The 25,640-nt window shown below is 40.4% G+C and overlaps 1 protein-coding gene across 6 annotated transcripts in view; it reads left to right on the forward strand.

Annotated features, from left to right (window-relative positions):
- GBF1 (golgi brefeldin A resistant guanine nucleotide exchange factor 1) overlaps nucleotides 1-25,640 on the forward strand; it is a 107,825-nt gene that overhangs the window by 27,178 nt on the left and 55,007 nt on the right. The gene's annotated exons all lie outside the window — the stretch shown is intronic.

A 25,640-nucleotide genomic window follows, 5' to 3' on the forward strand; every position in this document is an offset into this window, starting at 1 on the left:
TTCTGGTGCCTGTGTGGGCTTTGAAGTGACTTGTGGCTGAGAGCAAAGAGATATTCTTTTGGGATGAAATGTTGTTATCTGCGTTACCTGGACTGGAAGGAGCAAAAGACTGCAAATTTCCACGTGGCTTGGGGCAAATTGTAGTGACTAATAGAGGGCACTGCAATGAGCTGCCTTGGAGCGGCTGGTTAGGAGCTGTAAATCTGGCCAGTTAATGGCACTTTAAACAGGGAATGACAAGTTTGGCTTATGCCTGGTGTGAAGGAGGGTGCAACTGTTGTCCTGCTTCAGTGGCTTTCAACAATGTGCTGGGTGGATGGAGGGTCCCAGACAAGTGTAATTAATCAGGTCTGGGGTCTCTGAAGTGTTGACAGAAGCATTGTATAGGATACAAAACCAGCTTCTGAACTGCAGCTGCTGTATTGCTGGATTAACTTTGACCAGTAGGGTTTGCAAGAGGCTGAATGGCAATTGCTTGACGATTGGTCTGCTGCATGGGGTTTTGGTGGTAGTATAAATCAGGGTGCTAGTAATTCTGATTGTGGCTGATGAAGCAGTGGTGAAGGAGGGTCTCTCTTCTTCTGTAGCACATTTTAGCCTTAGCATGTGTACTGTTGACTACTTCCCTGTATTAGAAAGGTGACTGCTGTGTTGTATTAACAGAGGAGTGCATCTCTTGGTTCTGGATGGCACTTGTATTTCATCTGCTGTGAGTTATAGCAAAAATAAATTTCAGCATTCATGGAAGCTAATAATTTCTAGGCTAACCAAATCTGGCTTCATCTTTCTTTGTCTTTGTTCATGTTGGGAGTCTTCTCTCACAATTTTTAGTTTAATCCCTTAGTTTTAGAATGGTTGGTCATATCTGTTTGAGCAGTCAGTGTTTGGAATAGCAAGAATGGAGTCTATCAGACAGATTATTTGGTGATGGGATTTGGGTTTTACCTTGATGGAGTTAGACTTGGTGGTAAGCAGAAGCACTCAACTGGCTACCTGGAGAGTTATCTTTATACAGAAGAAGGGCAGTTTCCTGTTCAAAATTTGGCATTTAAATTTTTGAAGCTTGTACATGAGTCACCTTGGGGAGGAGGGAGTGAGGGGAGGGACTTTACTTTCCTTGTAGGAAAATCTAGTTTAAAGACTGAAATATGGGACCAGTTTGTGTCAGAAAAGTACTCATTTTACTACCTTACTATAGCAAGTAAAAATTCGTCTGACCTACTATTGCTGCCTTCCCCTTGAACCCCAAATAATTGTAGCATGCCAGCTTTGTCTGGGCAAATACTAGCTATGGTTTCCTACTTAAGACTAAGTTTTAAATAGAAGGCTAGGATTTGGTTGGTTGCTTCTGTGTCACATCCTGTGTGAATGTGTAGGGTATCAACTGTAGAATGGATTTCTGAGAATTTGTCAGTAAGCTTCTTTACAGTTAAATAAATTAAAAATGGAGATGTAGGGGGTTTGTCTTGAGCTGACTTGGGTTTTAATGGAAGATGGTTTTTTTCAAACTTGGGAATGGGGAATCTAGCTAGCCTAGGCACAAATGGCAAAAGTAGCTTTTAATAAAGAAGTTGTTCTTTAGTGACCTGAAACTTCTGCAGCCCAAGATGTGGACGGTTACAACAGCGAAGGTGGCCTGTTACAACACTGGAGGTAACCATCACTCTTCCTGTGCAGCTGGCTTCTATGCAGAAATTTCAAATTGGTGTAAAGGACATTGGATATACCCACCAACGAGATATTTAGGTGAATTGGTATTTACATTAATGGGAACTGAAAAAAATCACCTTGGCAGTCTGTTAAATTTCACATTCGAGAAAATTAGGCTAAAGACACCAACATGTAACACATCGAGAGATACCAGGTTGAAAAATACAGGAATATTGTGTAACTGGTTGTAACTCAGTTCTGAGATTTTTGTGAACAGTAAAAATTTCATAATATTGCAATATAGCAAATTGTTCTGTTCTTAGCTCTGCCTCTAATTAACCTTTTCTAACACAGGAAATTATCGTAGTATACAAAAGTTGATTAAACTAACCTTCAGGAACTGCCAATAACGCAGTCATGTGATGTGGTGAATGGAATGTGGCAAATAGCTGATGAGTTGCTGTGAGGGGCATTGGATATGGGCCCTGTGCCTCCAAAAATTAGACAGCCCTATTAAAACAGTCATGCGTTAAATAACACATCACCAGGTCCCTTTGTGTTTCTTTATTCTCATCAGGTGTCGGAAACCATTAGGATCAAAGTTTTCCTTTTCAGTTAGATAATAGGCATTATGAAGTGGAGGAGAGAGAGGAGAGGCCGAGGCCAGCAGTCCTGGTACTGATTAAGGGTACCTTCCTAATTTCATTTCTTTTGCTAGGCAGAATTGGTGGTTTGCCTATGTGCAGCCTGCAGGCAATAGAATTAAGTATTCATTCCAGCCTTGTAGCGTCGATGAGTTGTTTTCTAGCATTGAACGTGTATTGGTAAGCAGACCAAGTAAATGAAGGGTAAAGTGTGAGATGAAGGACAATATGTAGAAGTAAAGATGAGTATGTACTTTTGCCCCCAAATTAGAATTCTACAGGTGTTGTTTTTTCCAGTCTTCCTTGAGTTTTTAAAGATTATTGGTAAATTAGATGTTCAAATGCAAGTCATGCATAGTGTACTACAATAATGTGTTTATTTATGCATGAAAATACCCAGTTTTCTGTTATCTTTGCACTATTGTTGTATTGTGTGCAAGTAATTCCCCCCACCCCGAACCCCTTCTGTAAGCAATCACATTACTCCCTGGTAAAAATTTATCTATACTTTAAATGTTAATTTGTTTTAAGGGAGAAGGTGAATTTAAAGCACAGCAGCTTTTCTGCATAATACCATGTATAGATTACCTTTCTCCTGTTTATCATAGTCCATTTTGAAAGTTAGTATTGAATAATAATGTGTAAACAAAACCCTAATGAATGTCTCATTCTTATTCATTAGGTTGTATCCGTTCCTCTCCCTTAGAGAAGAGATGATGGAGTAGGTATTGGTGGGTCATCAAATTGTACATTAATGCTTTCCTCTAATGTCCACTTTGTTTGCAAAGAGGACTGAATGCCTCCCCTTCTTGGGGGATACGTAGAAGGATTTAACTAGAACTGGGAAATGGCTATATTCTTCTACTTCTTCCCCATGCATCCAAGCAGTTCTGCTTCTGAATCCTTAAGTATTATTGCTCTGACATTTAGGACTAGTTATTTTTCATACATGGTTCATCTGCAGATTTTCCTAGGCTAATGAAAGCAAGAGTAATTGGGGAGCAGTTTGACAGTGCCTATTTTCTGTTATGGGGGGATATACTTGGATAAAAGTAATGCATATGGACTGAGTAGGGTGGGTTGGGTTTTTTTGCTAGCTTTTTTGTTTTACTTACTTAAGCTGAGAGGCAGTCGTTTTCCTTACGAAAACAGCTATTCTTCCAGGAACAGAACTCCTCTGCTTTCACCCTGTGGGTTGACCAAGTCTTTGCCAGGTCTCTGAAATATCATGAATGCTCTTGGAGGAAGGGCCTATACAGTAAAGGAGTTAATCTCCTGGGAAAAAACCCTTAAGTTACAGAGTTGCAAACAGTCTCCAATATAGTGGAGCCCATTTGTTCTTGAACTGTTGATTATAGTTCATTGGGAATCTGCAAAGCCACAGGTCTTGGTTTGCAGTGGATGCAGAACAGTATTCAACAGTGATTTCAGTGAAAATAGTTCACAGGAATCCGGTGACTATTTGAACTCTATTGACTAAATCAAAGTGTGAGTTACAGCTTTAATGTATTTATTTTAATAATTTTATTTGTACTTTGGTATTTCTCGGAAGCTCCAAGTATGGTTAGACCAGTTGGTTTTGAAGCGTTGAGCATGCACAAATGTTTCCATTACAAGTGGCACAGAGCAGGAGAGAGGAAGCATTCCTGCCGCTTTATGGATGGAGAGTTGAAGCACAGAATTAACCTTCACAGGTTCCTTAGGAACGCTGTTGTACACAACCTGAGGTATTTTATCTGTGTTTCTTGTGGATCTAATCTGGTGTCAAACTGCAAAGCTAGCTTTTTGTATGTGGCACGGTGAAGTAAATTGAAATGAGAAGGGATTTCCTTACTGGCAGTTTTTTGCTTTTCATTTTCATTTTATACTTTAACTTGGCCAAATAGAGAGCTAAGAATAAGAGATTAAAATGAAATTCAGACATACGTGCTTCTCCACTCCGCTCTTGCCCTGTGGTTGTAATTTGCTTCTTGCAACAAAAGGAGCTGGAAGACAGTTGAGGGCAGTGGAATTTAGTAACTTTTTTTTGGAATGTTTGCTAGAAAGCCTTTAATAATCTTCTTACTCCCAGTAGTGTCAAGTCTTCATGGCATTGTGGATTTGCAGTCAGTCACTTCTATCCTAAAATATTCCTGTTGTAAAGAACCGTTATTATGCTGTATTATATTGTGGTGGATCATACTGAATTTTTCTGAGCCTTTTGGACTGTTGAATGCAATTTGTTGGTACAGCTCTGTGAGTGCACAGTGCTAGAGAAGCAAGACCCTAAGTACTTGAGCTCCTAAGCCGATGGATAGAGAAGTAACAGTTCTTTCATAGGCTTTCTCTGCCTTTGAAGTGGAGATGTGAATGGTGAAAATTTCTTTATTATTAGCGGGTTTGGGGCACCATCCTTTTTTAGTCATTGGGCATGTTGATCAAAGAAGGAAACGAAGCAGTTCTCATGGCTGGAAGATGAAGACTGGACTCTGCAACAGCTGTGGCTTCTGGAGTCATTTCCTGCTGTCAGGTTTGTGCTCTGTATTAGAAGATGACAGCACTGGGCAAACTTGACTCATGAGCTAAAAAAAATCTAAGGTCATCCTGGCATAGGCTTTTTGCACTTGTGGTGGGAAGAAAAGTTTTGTGGAGCTTTGACATTATTACTGATAAACTTAGTACTGGAATGGCTGGACCTGTTTTATTGGGGCCATGTTGCTGGTTTTGAAGTGATTGGCATGAGCTAGAAATAGCACAGTGTAATACTTCCTTGCTTGCGTTTGCGCAGTGCTGCCTTGGGGCTGCGGACTCGCTGAGGGAACAGTGTCTTGACAAGATGGCTATGTCTTCTTCCCACTAGGTGAGCATGCTGGGTGACTTGTATAGAGTCTGGCAAAGACAAAACCAGCACACAGCATAAGATGCTGGAGACATCTAAAATTCTAAATATAAATTCTAAATGACTTTTCATTCATTGATTCATATGCAGCCAAGGTCAGGGAAGAGGTGGCTAAAAACCAAAAAACAAAGAAAGAGATGCACATGCAAGATTTGAATTTCAGGACTACCTTCTGAACCTCTAAAACCACAGGTATAAGTGAAAATTCTTTCTCAGCTACTCAGTAGCCTCTGTAAGGTGAATGATACTGTTTTGTTTCTGCTATCACTTTTTTAGTTAATATATTGCACTTGGTGTAAAAATTAAAGTGCGTTTGGAGAGAGACCAGTCTTATTTCAAGAATGACTCTCTTCTTTCTCTGGATTTAGACTTTGTAGTGGGAGTTCAGACTCAAGGTGGTCATTCTTTCTCCTTGGTTTTTTACTTCCTCTGTGAGTCTGCAGAGGACTTTTGATCCTTGGACTGGTTGTTTAGCGTTTTTGACCTTGCTCACACACAGAAAAGGAGGAGGGGAGTGTTTTTTGCAGCTATTGCTGTTCTCACTGGCCTGTTCTTACCAAGTGTTTGCAAAGATGATAGCAGCTTTGTCACAAATAGTAAAGCTGCCTTCCACTAACGCAGGCATGCATTAGGCTTCAGAGACTGATGCGTAGCTTGGGCTCTAATCATATCTGGTTGTCAAGAGAAAGCTCTATCTGATTTCTGCGCCTGATCAGTCACTGACTGATATGACAGTCCATGTGTCCAAAGTGTTGAGCAGCAGGTAAGCGCTGACACTTTGATTGGACAGGCCACAGTTTGGGGATTGACAGCAATGTCTGCAATGACGTTGGAAGAGCAGCCAAGAATTTACTTTCAGTGGACAAATGGGATTAGTTACTATGTTTAGCTGACATTAAGCTATAAATTATCTGAAAGGTGGAAAGAGATTCTGTTCAGAGTTCATGTAGAATTTCCATTTACTAATCTGGTTGCACGGGGTCTGAATGTTTACAAGGGTCTTCCTGTACCATGTTGTGTATGTTTTTGATGGACGTTCTTAGTACTTAATTTGTTACACCATCCGAAGAACCCAGTTAGAAGTGAGGCCTGGCCATCCCAGGTGCTGTGTAAAGCCATAAATTCTAGTCCTGGGGAGCTTATGTTATATTACCCATATTCTGAAAGTAGTTGGGTACTTGCTTAAAATTAGGTTGATGAGTATTTGTGTCGGTGGAGTTTCTGTTTAATGATAATTTAATGTTTACTGGGTGTTTCATCTAATTTTTCTGTCTGTGGGGTACATGCTCCCACGTATTTATTACAGTAATTCCTAGGTTCTTTTCAGAAGTGGACAGCAGTCTGCCTTGTTCAACTCTCTGTTGAGAAGATGGGTGGCCATTGGCGCTGCGTAGGCCTCTCTGGTGCTCGTTACCTGACTGTAAGACATTCTCAGCACTGAGTCACTCTTTATCTGTTAGTGCAATACCACCCTCAGCACTCCTCAGCTTGAGTTTTAGGGGTTTTTTTTATTCCTAATACTCAGCCTCTGTCATCAGCAAGAGTAAGTCATTATCTGTTCTTTTAAGATAAAAGTATGTAAAGCAAGTATAGCAGAGCTGACATCTTGTGGGTCTCACAAGAGCTGTCCTCCAGGGAGATGTTTATCACAAACCCTAGATGACCTGAAAAAGAAAGTTCCTGTCATAAATAGACTTGCTTCTTAATTCACCTTTATTCAGTTCTTAAGTGTAGGTGGGTTTTTTTGTTTTTTTTTTTTCTTGTTCAATAGATTATGTTTTACTCATTTAAGTGACCTCAGTCAGTAAAGTTTGCTGGTATTGCTTTTTAAATTTTGGTTATTTGTCCATAACTAGCCTTGACAGGAAAGAGAGGGAGGATATTCCAGTCTCTGAAGAGTAGTCAGTAAATATAAAATAACTGTTAGCTTTAATAAAAATGGTGTTTCATTAATTCATTTCTAACTATTGCCGTTTGTGGCAGGAAGCTGCCTAGTGGTTTGGTGCATTAAAATGTCATACAAATTTTGTTCTAAGCTGTTGTGTGTGGCTACTTTTGTCAGTTCTCTAGTGCAGCCACAGTACCTGTTAGAAGTGGACCTTAGGAGAAGGACTTCAATGTAATGCTCTACAGGCTTTACTGGTTGGCCTTCTTTGTTGCAAAGGTTTTGCAGCTGAAAAGGGAAAAGTTCTGCTGGTCACTGTCTTACAGCTGCCACCTACTTTGCACATGTGATGTTTTCAGGGTGGCTGGACAGCTGGGTTTCTCTTGCAGCGTCCTCTTTTGTTGCAATTTTATTGCACTTTTTCTTACGATTTGTCATATAGATTTAATTTTGTGTGTGCATTATCAAGGATGCCCCTTGGTCTGAGTGAGGATCCATGAGGAGAAGTCTCATAGAGCAACTGAATAGGAGAGGAAGGAAAAGAGGCTGTTTGTGCTTACAGTGCACAGGTGGCACTTCCTTGCTGTATGATTTTTGAGGTATCTGTACTCACAGTGCTGGTGAAAATTTATTTCAGGAAGAGTCCATTAATGAACTAATTTAAAAATTGGCATGTTTCAGGGTGCAAAAATTCTAATTCTGGTGTTGGTGTACCCAGTTTTTTAGAGATTTTTGATATGTTGTATTTGCTTTCAAGCCTCAAGTGAAGATTACTGTAAATAGAAAAGTGGAAGGTTAAACTAATTGTTGACGCTCTAGAGTTAGTTGCATCAAGGGTTTTCAATACTTTGACATGGTGACTTTCTGATCTCTTGAAGCAGACTTCTTTTTCGATATGAAACGCTTTGAATTACTGTTATTTTTCTTAGTTCCACATGTAACTTGTCATCTGTCATAAAGGGTGCTAACAACACACTGCAGTCCATTAGCTGTTTGAGTTTTGTGTGTGTTCCTTTCCCAGTTGGTGATGTCCTCTGTTTCTTTTGAGAGAAGTTGATATTGCTAAATTTATTTTCCAAGACCAGGAGTGAGAACCCTTCTCTATGAGGTCATCTTTCAGCAGGGAGGTGAACCAGACTTCATCGTTCTATGTCATATGCCTTGGTGGTTTTTTTTTTTTTTTTTTTTAAGCTCTAGCACTTGAGCAATACTGCATAAGAATAATAATTTATGCAAATGCAGTCATTTCATGCATGACCATTTAAAAGGATGCTGAAATTTAAACAATCACAGGTGTAAGAGGCAAGTATTTTCACTGAGGCAGTTTTTCTTTGCACGCATTTTTCACTTAGTCTAAGAGCCTTGTGGATATCAGCTCAAAGCAATAGATGAGACAATGTGTAAGTGATAAATTAATGTTTCCTTTTGTCCCTCTCCTTAGGGATCACTTGATTAAAAAAGAAAAAAGTGGATGAAGGCTTCCTCATGCACTTCCAGTTTCACCCACTACCTCATGCTGGCAGTAAATAGCCTGCAAAAAAAATGTCATTTGCTGGGGGATTGTTTTTCTGTTTATTGGAGGTGACATGAGCAGTGGGGCAGCGGCAAAGAGGCCGTGTTGCCATTGCTAAATATACAACCCTGACAGTCTGATAATAGGTTCCAGGAAGTTCAGTGGAAAATTAAAACAAAGCAACATTTATAGCTGATTGAACTTGAAAAGCAGTTTTCATGTTGAATGGCAAATATGTGGACTTCAGCATTCCAGGAGACTGATGCAGCTCCACTGGATGGGCCTGACCTTGTGTGCAGAATGGACTGTGGACACAGCAGCAGGCAGAATGGCTTCATCTATAGAGGACTTCATGGGGAGGAAAAATTTGCTATCGTGCACAGAAATAGTTCTCACATACGCCTATATTTATACAGTGTCCACAGGTCTGAATAGCATCTTTCGTATGAGGGTTTTGCAGCCTGTTAGCACTACAAGAATGTCTGGTACTGGGACTGTCTTTGTCCCTGCCAAAGTGCTAAAAATATCGTGCCATCTATCCCTCTTCTGAAGCTGTAAGCAGAGTTTGCTTTTGTTGGTTTTGTAAAATAAGGTGAAGGTTTCAGATTGTGTTCTCAACAGTTTAAGGGGGTTTGAGTGTAGAGGGCTCTCTTTTAAATGTCTTGCTTTCTGCATTTAAAAGAAATCCCCCCAAACCCTAAAATCCCAGAAAACAAGTAACTTAAAGGGTGTTTAATATGTAAATGTATTTTTTTTTTTTTATTTTATTTTTGGTCCTAAAGACAAACCGCTTCCAGAAGTGAAACTAGTTTCTTTCTCACAACATTGTGTCAGCTGAGTTACCAGAGTTACGGCTATCACAGCTCAAAAAGCAAACTACAAGCTGGATGGTGATCTTTCACTGAAACCCATCTTCTAAAAGTAGATTTGATGAAGACTCCTTTGTTTAAGTGAACCCAGAAATAGAATTTCTAAGTGAGCAACTACAGTTTTTGAGTATGTATTTCAGATTGAACTAGAGTAAATGTGGAAAGACAGCTAATGACTAATGATTCCCGTTTGGTCACAAGAGTATAGGGTTTACTACTTTGTTTCTTTTGGCTGGTTCTCTGCCTTAGTGTCTGCACATCCAGTATTATGGGTGTGCATAGATGAAAACACGTCAAGTGCTCTAGCCTCTTGCAGCCTTAGAAGTTTGGCAGATGTTACTTTTCTGTTAGACTAACCGTAATGATGTTTGAGGACAGCTTAATAGGAACTTAAAACCTTCAGACCAGGGGATAGATATTTCATACTTCGCAGACTCTCTTGTTTGTTTTGTGGGGTTTTTTTAATAATATATTTGAACCATGAGATTGAGATTTCAGTTTTGTGGAGTTTTGAGTATCAAACTCAATATATGTCATTTTTTAAATCAGCCACTCGAGTTAAAAACTGTTAAACATTTATGTGGCTATACTGGCTGTCTGGTTACTTATCTTGAAGAATATATTCAAGAGTCTGCCTATATCTGAATATGCGTTTGGAATGTAAAATGTTCCATCCATTCCAAAATAGCATGGCCCACTGTGCAAAGTCCTTCCTTAAGCATCTGAAATGGTTTTATCTGCATGGCCTGCAGCATACCTTTTAAAAGGTGCATTGGGAATTGAGTTCATTGATCTCTGAGGGCTAATGGAGTATAAAACTTGTGTGCATTGCATCTTGTTCAATCTTGAATTTTCCTCCTTTGTGCTTTCCCTAAAAACAAACAAATGAAAACCCTGCAAAACCAAACAAAACAAACAGGTGTAAGAGTGTGCACTGTGCCCTTCCTTGCTGCCAGATATTTCTCATGGGAAAGAACAGCAGATTGTTTACAAATACAGCAAATGTCAACTCCATCTCTGCTCCATTCTGCCTCTGGAAGGGTTGGACAGTGCACTTTATGGATCCCTTCCCATCTGCTCAGCTGCACGTGGTGTGGTTCTACTTTAAGTCTGTTTGCTGGCGTTTAGTTTATAAACTTGGATAAACTGGCACCGTTCCCTCACATCACTTACATGTTAGTGTAACACAAGTTCAAGACTTTTCCTCTGTCATATTGGATGCAGTGGTCCTTTCCTGTTCCGTCGGTTGTGAGCCACTTGTTTCCAAGCAGGCGTACCGTGTTCAGCTCTGCACTGTATCATCCACAGTGAGTTCTTGAGGCTGCTGGAGCACCTGTAGGACCTCCTTAGCTCTTAATAGCTTGTGACAGGCCTATACTCCAGTTTAACCTGATCTCTGACTTTTTTTTTGAGGGTCTAGAGTTTTTCGGTGAAGGCAAGGAATACTGCTGACTCAACTCCCCCTTTTCCATCCAGTGTTTTTCCCAGCTAGTCTCCGGGAGGCAGCTGTTTAACTGACTCTTGTAGCTTCTGTGGTGCTCTGAACTAACTGTGAGCTGCAAAAGGCTACTCCTTTTTCAGCACTCAACTATATCTAAATTTGCAGTAGTCCAAGACTGACTTGGAATTTTTGTACTAATGATTATGGTTGATATTCTTGCCTGTCAATGAAGATGAGGCCAGGATCCTCACTTTGGGATCTTTGCCGGCACTATGATGAAATGCTGCACTCCCATCAGAAAATCAGTTTGTTTAGTTGTATCAGTCCATTTTTATGTTTTAGTTTACCACTGTAGAAGGGGCTTTCTTTCCATTTTTAAGAGCTCCTCCTGCTTGTAATGATGTTGCCAAGAATAAAGCAGGTCAAATCTGTTGGGAGTCTGACATCCTTTTTAACCTCAGTGCAATGAGTTACCCTTTCAGATTCCCCTGCTGCTCTCATCCTCTCTGAACACAGCTCATTTTAGCTGTTAGTTCCACAAACTCATTTAAAATGAGTAATTTATTATGAGTAATGCGGCGTGTGCTTTTATGTGAAAGAAAACAAATCGGCTGCTGTGCAAGCCTTTCAGATTCCTGAGTGTGCTTGGAGGTGTGGGTTACAGCAGAAGCAGCTAGCGAGTGAAAACAACTCTCTGCCGGGCTCAGCTGCTCAAAGTATTTGTGGTGTTGTGTGTTTATTTATGAGCCTGTCTTTGCTGGGGATTCGCTGCCCTGTATCCTGGTAGAGAAGACTCACAGGCAGAATGAGGAAGCCCTCATTAATCTTCATGCTCTTGTTTAGAATTTCTTGCGCTGCCTGCTGCGGCTCCTGTTGGAGCAGGGACTGGCCTCTCGCAGTGAATTGAAATGGCTAAGATTAATATTAATCCCTTTAATACTGCAGCTCATGATATAGTCATTAGGTGACTTGGAACTAATCCTGCCCACCTAACTAGTGTGATTTATTAAATACACATGGAGGATTTAGTGTGAATACAGCTTGGTGGAATAGGCATCGAATAAATACCGCTGTGTATCTGTGTTAATGCTGGCAGATTGGGACACAATTGCAGGACAGGCTAGGAAGAAACAGGAGTGCAAGGGATACTTATCACACGGTTCAGTGGAGTTTACCTTTTTTGGATTAGTAGTAATGATTTTTTTGGCTGGACACATCATGTGCCAAGAGGTAACTGCAACCTAAATGAGGCTTAAAAAATAGAATTAAGAGATTGGGGGAAGCATGGATACATTTATATGTGCTGCACTCAACAGCAGAAATTGCTCGCCTTCCTTGCTGTACTGTGAGGAGACAGCAGATCCTCTTAGCTGTCTGCTCTGATCCTCCCAAAGCGGTGTGCCAGTTAGCATCCTGCCTGCAAACAGTCGAGCTGTGGAATAGGAAGACAGTCAATTAGTACTAAGCTAACGAGCATCAACCTGCTATTTCAAAATAACAGAGGCTCCTGTTACAACGTTCCTTATGTGCATGATAAGAGGTCTCTGTGAGATTGTTTTTGATGGGTGATTTACTGGTTTTGATTAAGAAAGGGTTGTTTAAAGAAACGGAGCAGAAAACAATGGTCTGGGCAAGGAGAGTCTGTGTATATAGCTGTGAAGAGATGACTTCCTGACCTCAGCCTGGTGACAGGCCGGTTTTGACATGGTAGGGAAGAGAGATCAAAGGTAAAGTTGATCAATTTCTAGATGCTGGAGGTAGAAGATTGTGAGAGTTTAGGAAATGATCTAAGTTCGATCTGATCAGCGCTGCTAAAGCTGACAGGCTGCAGGATGCCGCATTGTGAGCAGTACAGATTCCTTGCTTACCCTAGAAAAAACCTTGGCATGAGCTGAAGAGGCTAGGCAAAAGCTGCAAGGAAAGATTGAGATCTGTGTGCAAAGATTTTAAGCTCTTTATTCCTATCATTTGGGGTTTTTGTACTTTAAATCTTTTTAGTTAAAAACACGAAATGTGAAGCTTTTCTTGAGACTGCTTCTTTTGACATGCTTTCAATAGCTCATTCACGGAGAAAGGATGAAAATACGGACCCAACACAGCTGGACCAGTAGCATTTAACAGGGTGGAAAGTAAGCTGGGTAGTGGCCAGATTAATCCTTCCCAGAATATGGTGCAAAGGGGCAGATTTGTTAAACCAGAGCTGCAGGCTGGAGAGGCAGAGCCTGGTGTGAGGAACAGAGCTTGCTGCGCTGTACCTGACATGAATTCAGAAATTATTTATTAGTAGATTTTATTTTTCACTTAAATTTTCAGAAAAAGAAGTGGAGTCCTATATCTAAAGAGTATTTGAACTGAAGAGGGATTATCTCTGTGGAAGGAGGGCTTGCAGTTTGTCCTCCTGACTTCTTTAATATTAATTAGAACAGAAAGCTGGATTTCGAGTTGAAAAGCTTACCTAGGCAGGCATTTGGAAGATGTCTGTTCAGTGGCACACTGGTGTTTGACAGACTAGTCTTTCTGTGCAGTGGGACAGATAACTGTTGACCACTTGCTAACTCTGGGGCCGGTCTGTTGCTCAAGTATCAGTCTGATATATTGGTCATGTTAATTGTAAGTTCTTCCAACAAGATTTTTTTTTTTCCTTCCTGCTGCTCCCAAGCTTTATTAACCATACTTTTTCTAACCAGCTGTTCTGCTTCCACAGCTACTGCATCTTCTTACCTTTTTTTTTTTGTCTTTTGACTTCTGTACCTGACATTTCTTCCCCCCTGCAAAGACTTTGGTTTTGGACTGAATCTTCTTTGAGACCTAACCCAATTCTGACCATACTAAGATCTGTGTTGCTAGGGCGTTAGCCTTTAAAAGGGGATGTTTGAGACCTCACGGTATTTTTCTTACCTCTTGTTACTTGGGATCAGAGTGTGAAGTTGTATGGCACTTTAAGTGTGATCTGGTTTGTTTTGAAACATGTAATAGAAAGCCAGAAATACCTAATTACGATGGCAGCAAATAATTTTTCAGAGAGATGAGTTAAAATGTCTGGCCTGTTTCAAAGAGGGGATGGGACTCTGCTTGCCTGTTCAGTTGTCTTTATCAGTCAATGTGGGAATACAGCTGTGACTTCTCGTAAGAGATGCAAGGTCATGCACTAGTTCTTCAGAGACCATATACAATTTCTGATAGAATAAATCTGGTTGTAGCTAAGGAAATTCAAAGTATGCTAAATATGAAGCTTGCTGAAATGTACGTTTTAGTCTTGTACGTTTGGTTTTTTTTGTCGTATATTGTCTGGTTCTGAAATAAGATTGCCTGATACAAAGTTATAAGATTGTAAAAATAACTGCTGTCCTGTTAATGATTTATCAAATCAATTTATTTTTTTATTTTACCTAGATTTTGGATTTTACTGAGTTATAGTAATAAATCCCTGACATTCCTGGTTTTTCCTCTCTGAATTTGAGGTATCTTCTCCCCAGCCTCATCCCAAGCCCCCTCCCAAGTGCTGCTACAGCTCTTTAGTGGCTAACAGGACAGTGGAAAAGATTCATTTGGAAGACAGTGAAATTCCAGAATGTATAGGAGGATCCACATATCCTCTGAAGTCTCATGTGCTCTGTATCGCTGAGTTGATTGCTACTCTGAAAACAAACTAAAATTTTCATGTAGAGCAGAGCAAGATACGCAATTATTACTTCTAAAAGCCTAATAACGAGGAGGCAGGGAGGTTTTTTTGTTAGCTTACCTGGTAGCTGTTCAAACATTAGTCAAATTATTTCTGCGATAGTTGCTTAACTCAGAAAAATTTATTTTAAATAGGCTGCAGTCCTGATTTCTGTTGGTCTGTGAAAAGTGCTTTGTTCTGTCCTAGCTGTGTGCTGTCCGAATAGTGCAGATTTGTATATGCTGATGTTTGTTCCGTGGCTACAGGAACTATTTAGAGTAACAGTGAAGCAGAAGTTGTTGGGGTTTTTTTGTGTGTGTGAAATGCAGCATTGACTAAGCAATGGGTAACAGCATGGCTTAGAGACTGATGATCGCCTGTTAGTACAGTTAGGGTGGACGTCATCATACATTAATTTGTATAGTAACAAGTAAAATGTAAGCGTCTGATATTTCTTAAATGCTCCCCACCAATGACTTCCTAAAGTAAACAAATGCCTGTACATTCAATTAATAAACAATGTATAGCATTCCAAATAAAAGGATTTAGAATTGAGCAAAGACTAAAAATACAATTTTTGTTTTGTTTTAATAGTCTGAAGAACTTGGCTCCTTTATAAGCAAGGCAGCTGCTTACACCTTCAAGGAGAACTGGAAACTATAAGGGACTGCTTCCCACAAGATATTAGTTACTGAAGGAGGAAATTGTTAAGGTGGTACAAAAGCTAATTTCAAAGTTAACTTCCATCTTCTTCTTTCTAAGAGTTACCTCTGGTGCCTGAAATTCCTGGAATTAAAAAGAACCACGCCCCAAATCAAACACACTTCAGGCACTTTCCCAGATGGCATAGTTAATAACAAATATTGTCATCTTGAATTACAGGTCAGTTTCTAATGTCTTCTTCAGTCTGTCTTGCTAGGCAGCCACACCAATCATCATTCATGCATATAAGTGCAAGAATAAAGAATAAAGACTGCAGAGTCTGATACGCTATTAAGTAATTTGCCCCCTCCCCCTTACATATCATATTTTTTTCAAGTGGCCCTCTGTAAATCTAAAGAATAGAAATCTTGAGCAGAAAGCTAGGCCCCTGGTAATCACAGGATTCTCTTTGGAGCTGAACCCTTATGAAACATTTTCAGTAACGTGGCTGTCAAGGTAGAATTGTAAGAATCACAGAATGGCCGAGGTTGGAAGGGATCTCTGGAGGTTATCAGGTCCAACTCCTCTGCTCAAGCAGGGCCACCCAGAGCTGGTTGCTCAGAACTGTGTCCAGGCAGCTTTTGAATATCTCCAGGGATGGGGACTGCACAACAACATAGAATTGTAGAATCATTTAGGTTGGCAAGGACTTTTAAGATCATCAAGTCCAACTATTAACCTAACACTGCTAAGTCCACCACTAAACTATGTCTCTAAGCACCACATCTATCCAACTTTTAAATACTTCCAGGGGTGGGGACTCAACCACTTCCCTGGGCAGCCTGTTCCAGTGCCTGATAACCCTTTCAATGAAGTAATTTTTCCTAATATCCAATCTAAACCTCCCCTGGCACAACTTCCAGCCATTTCCCCTTGTTCTATTGCTTGCTACTTGGGAGAAGAGACCAACACCCACCTCACCACATCCTCCTCTCACGTAGTTGTAGAGGGTGATAAGGTCTCCCCGCAGCCTTCTTTTCTCCAGGCTGAACAACCCCAGTTCCCTCAGCTGCTCCTCATAAGCCTTCTGCTTGAATTATTGGAAGTTACCCACCCACACCCCTGAATCTGAACTTGTTTCACTGTGTCCTGGTTGTAGTAAAGTTTGTGACTGGTGCTTAGTGGTCTTCTAATGGGCTTGGGTTTTTTTCATGGTGTGTGGAAACAATTAAAAAAAATTTTTTTTAAGAAATCTTTGTATCAGTTTCTTAGCCAATACTTTAACAACATCCAATACAGAGCAATGCTAGATTCTAGGTGGCCCTTCTCTCTGAGATAGAGAGAAACGTAAGGCATTAGGGTCTGTAGCTAACTACTGTTCTGTAGTCTTCTGAAATGCAAAGATTAGGTGCGAGTATATATTGCTAGTGTGAGCACTGCAGTAGATAGTTGGGACAGGAAGTACGAGTCACTGTCAGTATATGTAAAAGAACATAAATGAAAACCTGATTGCAATTCAGCTAAAGAAACTCACAAAGTACTTTCATGTGGTATGACTTGGGGATGAAGTGGTAGTGAAAACTGTAGCAGTGATTTACTCTAATCTGCTCACCCTGCGTTTACCAGCTCCTGTCAAGGAGGCTTGGATAGAAAATGGTCCTTACATGCATGAATAGGACTTTGTGGGCTTTTGGGAAATTGAGGCAATAAAACAGATAAAGATTGTTACGGTTAACCAAGGTCTTCCCCACCTGGCTTCTTTTTAAATGTGGATACGTAATAATCCCCTTTTGAAAAGGGCAGAGCAGAAGTTCTCTGTCCCTACCTGGCACAGGGTTGGGCATCCTGGAGATGACAGTAATCATATGTCTGCTTCTACTTTAGCTATTTTGTCTGCCAGCTTTCCACTTCTCCCTGTGTAGTTTGATGAAAAATGCTTTGAGGAGAAGAAAGTGTTATTGTATATTTAATCTACTGTTATTTACTGATTATAGGGAAGGTAAGTATAAATGCTAGCTCCTCTGCCTGTCTTCTGGCATTGATAAGCCCTCTTGAGATCTCTCTTTTTAGTGAAAATATATCTTTTATTTTTTTCCTTTTTCCTTATTTTAAATGCTTTCCTGCCATTGTGTAACAGAACAGCCTTCGGTTAGAATAAAAATCCCCAGTACAGATACAAATGTTGTTGATTTTGTCCATGCAGTCTACCAGACTTTCTCCAGACATTGAAGTATTCCCTAAAACACTGATCTGGCTCTCTAGTAGAACAGTTCTAGATTTTCTAGTCTTCATACCAATGCGGATGAAAACAGTATGCCATTTCTGCCCCCCACGCCCCAATCTTTCTTTATGAACAAGCAGAATAGATCATAGCCTATCACTTCTGATGCTTATGAAGTGGCTTTCTAACTGTAGTGTGCTTAACCAATTAAAACTTCTGTGGGAATCATCCTCATCATGAAATCTTGTATTCTTTTTACTGTTGACTCCAGAGGATTGCGATCTGTTTTGCTTGTTCCTTTTGCAGTCCACTGCTTTCAAACACTTTCTTTATCACATACCCCTGTGGCTGTAATCTTCTAAAAATATATAGGTTTATTTAGCCTGGAAAAGGCTGAGGGGGACCTAACTGCAGTCTTCCACTACCTAAAGGAGAATGACAGAAAAAACAGAGCCACCTCTTCTCAGAGAGGCTGAGAGATCCATAGTCATGAATTTTTAACAGGAGAAATTCCAGTTGGGCATAGGGGGAAATTCTTTCTAGAGAGAGTTAAATAGTGGGACAATGGGAAGAGGGAGTGGAATCTCCATCCATGGAGGCTTTTAAAGTTTGACTGAACAAGGCCTTGAGCAACCCAATACAACTCCAGAGCTGTCCTTTGCATGAGCAGGAGGTTGGAGTAGGTGACCTCCAGAGACCTCTTCCATTCTGAACCTTTCTGTGGTTCTGTGCTAGTTGATCTTGGTAATTCTCAATCTCCACTGTGTAGTTATCTCTGACCAGCTGAGTGCTGCCCGTTCATTTAAAACACAATCAGTTGACCTTTAAAAATCCATGTGCGCATGTGCATGCGGACATACTCTTCCCTGTTCACTCTGTACAATTCCTCTTTTTATGTACTCGGATGGCACAGATGTCTTCAGTGTCAGCTCAGGTGACTTCTGTGCTGACACGTCTAGTCTTAAGCAGCGAAGCCAACTCTGCCAGACCATAGGCTTGACTTTTCAGTATGTTCCAAAAAATGTGGGAGCGGGGAAGGGAAGAACTACTTCCTTCCATTTATTATTCCCCCCTTCCCCCTTGGCACCTCATCTCTGCTTGAAATGTGAAGTCAATCTGAAGGGTTCTGCTGTTCCCTAGAGCATGTCATTATCCATTTGAAGGAACCTAGCAGGTGAAGCTAATATGTAAGGAGCATGTCTTTTTCTCTGACTCTCTCAAATGCACACAGTTGTGGATGTTTGTACTCAACAGAACCAGTGTGAAATTTAGTCACAGCCACAGCATGTGTTCCAATTTTCCAGGGAAACTTTCTCCCAGCTGTGGGTTAACCCTATCTACACTCTGCTTTCTGCCTTTCCAGCATTTTTGGAGATTTCAGGGGGCAATGTCTGTAGCCAAGGAAGACTTGAGAGCTGGAAGAAGAATTAGATCTCAATGGTTGTACTGGTGAAGGGAATAAGATTAAGTAAGGTTAGGTGTTGGTGTGATGGATGTCAGATTTTCTCAGTAATTTCTTTAAAACCACTGAGACATTTGTATTTTTGCAAACTTCTTATACAGTCCCTGCACCTTTCCATTTTTTTCCTTGTGCTAGTGGCAAATCTGAACTGAAGTTAAACTGTTGATAGTAGTCTGAGTGCAGCCTACCCACTGTGAGCACTGCCATACTGTTGTGAAGGCTCTTACCCCAGTAAAGCTGCGTTTGTCTTCGGAGTTTTGCCATTCTAACTCCTAGGCTTAAATTACATTCTTAAGGGAAATGGTACAGATGCTCTGTGTTGAGCAGGGCTGAAGGGTGTGCCTTTTTTTTGGTCTTGAAGCAGACTGTTGTGCTAATAGTGAGGGTTTCTTTCCTGTTTCTGGAAGGAATCTGCTTGCAGGTATATTCTTGTTTCAATTTTGCAATCACTTGTTTAGAGAGCTATTATAATGAAGAATAAATGTGTTTGACTTTATTTCTCTGCATGAGAAAAGCATGAAAGTCTTGAATTATATTTTTGAGTTACCAGTGTTACCGGTCCTTATGTAAAAGAAGGAAGCTTTCCCATCAGCATGCTGCTGTAAAATGAACCTGCTGATTTTCCTCTCAAGAAGGAATGTATTTTATATTTCTAGATTTAAAATCCTAATGTTACTGTGGTAAACAACTGTAGTATATAATAAAGTGATTCCAAGTAACACAACAGTGTTGAATCATGTTTTGCACCATTCTTTGAAAGGGTGTTGTCACAAATCTGGAAAATAATGCATACTCAGCACTGCCCATAGTAATCGTCATAAGGCAGAGGGTGAATAAGATGCTCAGTTGTAGAGGGGACATGGCAGTTTGTAGCATGCTGTCTTCAGCTGCTCTTTCTCTTTGGCCATATTAAGTTATGTTGTGGCTTCCTTTGCCCACTGCTGCTCTTTTCACTCATTTTTCTATTTGGATTCTTTTTGTGCTGTGATTCAGTCCTTCACAGAGCAGGAAAATGACATCTTCAGACTGCCTGCTGCCAGATCACAGCAGTTTCAATTGGACACTTAAAAGCTGAAGCAGGTGCTGGAAACTCTATTCTCCCTTTGGTCTGATTCATTGAGTGCCAGCCTTCAGCTGAGGAATGGGGAGGGGAGGAGAATTGATTTTGTGACTAAAATCTTGGACTGATTCTTATTTGTAGTGCTTCAAACAATAGTGTGAAGGCTCCATAAGTTAACTCTGCACTTAGTGGCCCTTGAGGTGGTTGCAGGGCAACAGGGGAATTGGTCTAGATCTGAAGGTGTGACTCAGGACCAAGGTGCTGTTTGTTTGACCTTAATATCTGCAGCAGATACCATGTCTTTTTAAGAGAAGACAAGAGCAACATGTTATATTTCTGCTAGTTTTCTGGAAGACTCCAAATTCTGTAAATTGTGGGGGTTTTGGGGTTTTTTTGTTTGTTTTTTGGGGGGTTGTTTTGGTTTGGTTGGTTTGTTTTTTTTGGTTTTTTTGTTTTTTTTTTAAGTTCAGTCACAGCCCGAGTCTGCAGCTTCTGTTTAGAAGACTGTTTTAGAAAATCATGAATGTTTTCTAGGGATAGTTCTGGAATGAGCTCCTGCTTTGTATTTAATTATTGCTGATACTAACCAGGAGAAGATCTGGGAAGGGAAATCCTTCACTCAGTGAATGTTAGAGTGGCCATTCATAATGTACAATGTCAGAGGCTTTTGCTTCTGTTAAGCGCAAGTGAGAATTGGAGTAATTTAGGTACGAAGAGACCTCTGGAGGTCATCTGCTCCAATCCCCTGATGAAAGCAGGACCAGCTTGGAAGTGAGATTATGTTCAGGGTTAAAGCCAGATGAATTCTAAATATCTCCAGGGATGGAGCTCCCACAACTTCTCTGTGCAAACTGTTCCAGTGTCTGACCACCCTTCTTTAGAAAATGTCTTTCACAATATCTAATTGGCATTTCCCTTGTTGCAGCTTTTGTCTGGTGGATCTCATACTCTTCTGTATTCTTCCATTGGTTTATTCCTATTAGAAGAGACTCTTTTCCTAAAAGTGTAAGGTAATAAGAGAGTGAAGAAACATTCTGGCATATTTGTACTAGATCAGAGGCTTTTTCATATACTATTTGGGAGAAAAAGCACAATGAGTGCTTCTGCTGTCGGCTTTTTCAAGGGGTAGTGTGGATTCAAATATGGCCCTGGTAAGCTCTGGGGCTTCTTGGCCTGTAGCGTGTAACAACAGTAACAGTTGTGGTATAACAGCAAGCACTGAATCTTGAATGAGATTATCGGTTGAATTTGGATGTTGATTCCAAGACTTGATCTAGAAATTGCAGTATTCTTTGAGTGCAGGGCATTTACTTCTCTGGTTTATCACTTGGCATTGACAGGTGGAAGCAGTGTGAGGAGGAGAAAACCCCAGCTGATTCAGGGGTGTCTGAGGAATGGTTTTTGTAATGCTGAATGGGCATGAGAGATTAAAGTATTCTAAAAGGTTTATCTTCAGACAGTGCTTAGTTATTAGCCTTAGCTCTTTGGAAACCTAATTGAGACGTTACGGACCAAAACCCTTTGTAGAAGCCTTGAATTCTCATGTCTTGATAGTCTGGACCAGGGCTTATGTGTAGGTGTTTTCAGAGCATGCATCACTTCCACTTGTTATTGGAGAGCAGTGAAAGAGTTAAAGTGAAAGATCAGTTGGATTTTTTTTAACCACCCTTAACAGGAATAACTTTTGCTTCTGGTCGTCACTGATCCTCTTGTCTGTTACTCTGTTACTCTTTTTTTTTTTTTTTTTTTTTTTTGTTAAAAACATTCTTTTTAATTCAGTGTGATAAAACATCCGTTTTTTGTAAGTTGATTGAGCATAAAGTATTTCATTATAAAATGGTCATCCATCACTGGAGGCTGGGGGCTGCAAAAAACATTAACTGTGCACTTTTGGCTGGAATGCAGCTTCTCCAGAATAATGCAGCTTCTGTGTAAAGTATGCAGCATAAAAAAATCGACTGTTCAGGGAAACAGGTGCTCGCCTTGCTCTCCCAGGGCTTTGGGATTTCATCCCAAGTTTTTGGAAGGGCTCTCGAAGTCCTTCTGTTACCTACAGTCACTTTCTGGTTTTAAGCACTGGCCTCAGAGCTGAACAAAACGCTGCCCTGTGTCAAGTGGTTTCATTCTGACAAGGCTGTGAGAATTTACTAGCTGTTTAGCTGCTGCTTTTTAGAAAATTATGTATGTTTTCTTCCACTCACTCATTAGCTCCTCTGAAAGTTAGTTGCCTTTTTTTTTTTTTAAATAAAGTTCCTTAACACTGACACCCCAAAAGTGAGTGGCCAAGCACTGCCAAGTTGTTTCTAGATATGACTCTGGTATGTCCGTGTTCATTTCCTTGATACTTCACAAGCTGAACTACTGGTTTTCTGTGTGATGAAGATTATTTTGATCTTAACTTGTGTTATACAGTGCTTGTCATATTTCCCTAGCTTAAATATGAACTTGAGAAATAGCTTCCTTCACAAAGAGTCTTAGTTAACTTTTGGTTTTGGGGAAACATGGGTTGATAGGGCAGGAAGTCTTTATTGGATTGCTGTTACCGTGGGCCGATTTTTCGAGATTATTTGCAGGTAATCTAATGTCACAGCACTTAAAAAGGCCAAATATGTCCCCTTTTCATATGAGGAATTGAAGCAGAGATGAAGTGACTTGGTCAAGATCATGAAGAGGAGACGAGTGGCAGAGGCTGAGAGCAGTAGACTGATTTACCTACCTATGATCAAGGACCTTGCTACCATCTGATGCTCAGTTTATTTGCATATATGCTTATGTCCTGTCAGAGCAAATTCTATAGGTCTAGGCTTGAAAATCAAAAGGAAATTCTTCTGTCTTTGCCTTTTTACCATGTCTTGGCAACAAATGCTGCTGCAGTATAATGGTTCCATCCCAGAGGTCATGGTAGCAGAAATGGTAAGGGTGAGAGGTTAAAGCAGAGTTGTGTCCACTGACCTGTTCAGTGTGTGTTGTGTAATGCACTGGGAGAGCCAGGCTGCATTGTGCCCTAGGGGAAGGAGAGAGGGATTGAAGAAGCCAACATCAGTGTGTGAACTGGGGGCTGGCTTGAACAAACAGCCCTGTTTATCTGTGTGAGTTGAAGTTTTGTGCTGTGCTGTCACTTTTAGATCACTCTTGCTGGACTGTGAGTGATGGCCTCTATAAAGTTAGGACAGGATCACTCAGTTGAGCTTCTGAAGCATTCTAGTGGTTTCTTCTGTCATGGGCATATACTAGATCAAAACCATTAGCAATAAACTAAGAGAGATATATTTTGTGCTTTCTTAGAGACTGTAACCAATTTTCTCTTTCTAAGGTATAGTGCTAGTGGCCTATATAATGAGGAGTTGCTCGTACTCCTTATGCAAGCCTGCTGCTCAGGGTACTGGTTATCTGTCATCAGTTAAATGGCTGCTTCAGAGAAGCTGATGCAATAGGGAGCAGGACCATGGGCTTGCTAATGCCAAGCCATACTTTACCTGAATCTTTATTTGGTGTTTGCAGTCTTCCCAGGAGAGATATGAGTTGTCAGTATACACATGGACTCTTTCTGCCCTGAAAAACTTTGTCTGAATTGGGGAAGTTAAGGATGTGAGCAGAAAAATTTCGTCCCGGATTGCAATTGGTCATTGACCAAAGGTGTTGCAGAAGGAGCCTTGACTCAGTCTGGTGCTTCAGGGTATCATGTTGCCTCATGGAAATAGTTGCATTCCTAGGCTACCTGTACTTGTGTGCATTCTGAAATAGTAGCATAAGTAGGATTTGTAGCATTGTTTAGACCTCCTGATGGAAATCAGGTCAAAATCCTGGATAAGTTTATAGAACTGTGTAGAGCACAATGTGAAATCCAAAAATCCTAAAATTCTTTAATTTCTGTCACATCAGCTTCTTCAGCCAGTGCAAGTCGAACAAGATCAATAGTATTTAACCTTACAGACCGTAAGAAAAGAAGTGTTCTTGGCAAATTTTCTTGACCACAACAATCCCAGCTTTGGTTTAAGAATGCCAATTATGTACCTCACCAACAAAGAACTCTTGCTGGGGGAACAGCTAGTTCATGCTGAAACCCATGTGGCACCAACGTCTTGCTGCTTGGAAGAGGAATCATTCCAAACTACCTGTACCTTTTTTCTGCCAAAAGTATATAACTTCTGTTTAACTAAGTATATAGATCCTCTGAGTCTGGAGGAACAGGCAGAACAGGAATCAAAAAGTACTTTTCTACCTCTCACCTGTTAATAAACTTTGCTCTTTCCTCTGGGATGATGGTTTGACCCTAGTAATTAATGGATTTTGCTAATGGAGGCTGAATTATTGTCTTCATATTCAGATATGATGAAGTTTAATGCTTAGGCTCCCAACTGGTAGATAAATTAACTGCTTATGCATTCCTCTGTCTAGGCTGTGATAAGGGCAACTAACTTTTTATGAATGTGTGGAATCCCTTAATTTCTTCACATAGATTTTTAGGCAATTTTGATTCCTCATAGACATTTTATTGTTTTACAGCTGGTGCCTGATTCCAGGACATGGAAAAAAATTATTTAATGTGGTTGGAGACTGATGTAATATCGTTTCCATGATGTCCATCTTAAGATACATCCTGTTTGGTGGTCAGTGAAGTTGAATTGCATTCACAGATCTCTTCAGTTGCAAAAACTGTAAATGAGTGTTACATCTCAGGCTTCTGCTTCCCTTCATGTAATGTCAGCACCCTGTATCAGTAGATTGCTCTAGCATATAGCTAGAAATTATTGGTTAGTATGCAGAAATTAACTTCTTTCCCCAGTCCATTCTCAGGAACATAATACTAACTTTTTTTCATTATTCTAGGAATCGAGCGGCCTTTTAATGGAGGCAGCCTGAATTTCTGCCTCTGTGTGTGTATGCTGCATGTACACTGATTGCTTCAATTGTTGCTGTGGGGAAAAAAACCCATTGCTTAATGTTTTTACTGTTGCAATGTCTTAAGGCAACAGTTGGATTGACTGCAACCAGGCCAGTCTCTTCTCCCTTTTGCTTTTGTTCTCTGGTGTCTTTTTTCCACCCCTGTAGGTTTGAAACTAATAATCCCACGATGTTTTATACCCTGCTCTCCCTGAGGCTCCCATTTTGCATCTGTAGTAACTTAGTGTGTTGGTACTTGAGCTATGGCCAATTGTGTCTTGCCATTAGCACTTGGGAATTTTACTTTCTGGTAATAACATGATGAAGCACAATCTCTTGTAGATTGGTCAGGTCGGATAGAAGAATTTGTGTAAATCATAACAGTAAGGTACATTAAACCTTGAAGAGATTTTTGTCATTAAAAGATTCTCTTTCCTCTTGGGCTGTCAGGCTTTTCTTCGTTTCATTCTTCAAATTTTGTCTGTCTCACTGATGCTCTTCAGACTCTCTGACAACACAAGAAATGTCTTGGCTTGTTTGGGATTTGTTGTTCTTCAGTTCCCTTTTAATTTTTCCCCTTGGCACTCATGGTCTTCCCTTGAGGAAGGGGTAAACAGAACAGGGTAACGTCCAGGCAGCTAATTGATGATAAAACTGTAATCTTTTTCTCCAGCCTCTTAGAAATAGTGAAGCTTTCCTTCTCACAACATGGTGGATTTGCAATGAGAGAGCTATTCATAGTGTGGTAGACACACAAAGCTGTGGAGAATTACTGTGCCTTAAAATACCAGGGAAGAAGTTTTAATTTCTCCTGGGCTTTTAAATTGCCT

Source organism: Egretta garzetta, unplaced genomic scaffold (genome assembly GCF_000687185.1).
Source record: "Egretta garzetta isolate BGI_Z169 unplaced genomic scaffold, ASM68718v1 scaffold56, whole genome shotgun sequence".
Classification (NCBI taxonomy): Eukaryota; Metazoa; Chordata; class Aves; order Pelecaniformes; family Ardeidae; genus Egretta; species Egretta garzetta.